The 2,078-nt window shown below is 37.1% G+C and overlaps 1 pseudogene; it reads left to right on the top strand.

Moving 5' to 3' along the window:
* Positions 1-280: 280 nt before the first annotated feature.
* LOC125121660 (uncharacterized) lies at positions 281-374 on the top strand (annotated as a pseudogene).
* The last annotated feature ends 1,704 nt before the right edge of the window (positions 375-2,078 follow it).

Raw genomic sequence — 2,078 nt, 5'->3', positions numbered from 1 at the left:
AATTTAAAAGGCAACTACATAAAACAATAATTTTAAGTCCATTTTAACAGGTGCATAATATATAGAGGTGTACTTTTGTGACAATAAGAGCATTAAAAAGGAAGAAGAAACTGAGCCTTACAGGAGCAAAGTTTTGTATACCATTAAAATTAGGTTGGTATTATCCCAAGCCAGGTTGCTATAAATTATGATGTTAACTTATAATTTATAAATTAACAGGACAACCTGTTAGGACAACCACTAAGGTAACTCAAAATATATATAATAAAAGAAACAAGGAATGCAAATAAACTAGCATTGAAATGATACAGAGAAGATTAGCATGGCTCCTGCACAAGGATAACACTCAAATTTGTGAAGCATTCCATATTTTTGACAGCTGTCTATAAATCAATGAAGTTAGAAGATACCCTCACACCAGGCACAAAAATAAACTCAAAATGGCTTAAAGACTTAAATATAAGTCAAGACACCATGGGAGTTCCTCTGTGGCTCAGCAGGTTAAGGACCTGGCGTTGTCACTACTGTGGCACAGGTTTTATCCCTGGCCCAGGAAATTCCACATGACATGGGTGTGACCAAAAAGAAAAAAAGACAAGACACTATAAAACTTCTGGAAGAGATCACAGGCAAAAAATTCTTGACATAAAATCATACCAATTTTTTCTTAGGTCGGTCTCCCAAGGCAATAGAAATAAAAACAAAAATAAACCAATGGGATGTAATCAAACCTACAAGCTTTTGCACAGCAAAGGAAACCATAAACAAATGAAAAGACAACTTATGGAATGGGAGAAAATATGTGCAAATGATGCAACCAACAAGGAATTAGTTTCCAAAATATACAAACAGTTTGAACAATTTGACAACAACAACAAAAACAACCCAATTGAAAAATGGGCAGAAGAGTAGACATTTCTCCAAAGAATACATACACATGGCCAATGGGAACATGAAAAGTTACTCAAGATTGCTAACTATTAGAGAAATGAAATTCAAAACTACAGTGAGATATTACCTCACACCTGTCAGAATGGCCATCATTAAAATGACTACAAATAACAAATGCTGGAGAAGGTGTGGAGAAAAGGGAACCTTCCTATACTCTTGGTGGGAATGTCAGTTGGTACAGCCACTATGGAAAACTATAAAGAGGTTCCTCAGAAAACAAAATATGAAATTACCATATGACCCAGCAAACCTATTCCTGGACATATATACTTGACAAAAATAACTCAAATAATGCACCCCTATGTTCATAGCAGCACTATTCACAATAGCTCAGACATGGAAGCAACCTAAATATCCATTGACAGATGAATGGATAAAGAAGATGTGGTATATATGTACTACGGAATACTATTCAGCCATAAAAAGAACAAAATAATGCCATTTGCATCAACGTGGATACAATTAGAGAAATAAGTCAGAAAAAGACAGATACCATATATCACTTATATTTGGAATCTAAAATATGGCACAAATGAACCCATCTACAAAACAGAGACAGACTCACAGGCATAGAGAAAAGACTTGTGGTTGCCAAGGGAAAGGGTGGAGGGAATGGGATGGACTGGGAGCTTGGGGTTAGTAGATGCAAACTATTACACATGGAAGAGATAAACAAGTTCCTACTATATAGGATAGGGAACAATATTCATTATCCTAGGATAAACCATAATGGAAAAGAATATATATATGTTTATAACTGAGTCACTTTGCTGTGCAACAGAAATTAACACGACATTGTAAATAAGATATATAGGAAACAAACAGCATTATACTCAAAGGTAAAAGACTGAATGCTTTCTTCCTAAGATCAGAAACAAGACAAGGATGTCTGCTCTCACCATTCTTCTCCTGAAAAAATGGCATTTCCTGGATAGATATCCTGTCCCCTCTTTTTCTAGCTCAGAGTCTTCATCAGTAGACAGAATTCCCCCAACCCCCAAACTTTCCCATCCCCTGGCACTGCCTCCCCATTGAACACTTGGCCTCTGAGGGACAGCGGGCAGGCAGGGATGGTGGCTTTGGCAGTTTGGGCCAGGAGAGGGGTGAGGTCTAGCCAGAGATGCACC

The sequence above is a fragment of the Phacochoerus africanus genome, chromosome 2 (genome assembly GCF_016906955.1).
Source record: "Phacochoerus africanus isolate WHEZ1 chromosome 2, ROS_Pafr_v1, whole genome shotgun sequence".
Classification (NCBI taxonomy): domain Eukaryota; kingdom Metazoa; phylum Chordata; class Mammalia; order Artiodactyla; family Suidae; genus Phacochoerus; species Phacochoerus africanus.
The sequence above is the reverse complement of the archived record's forward strand: the minus strand, read 5'-3'. Positions and strand labels throughout refer to the sequence as shown.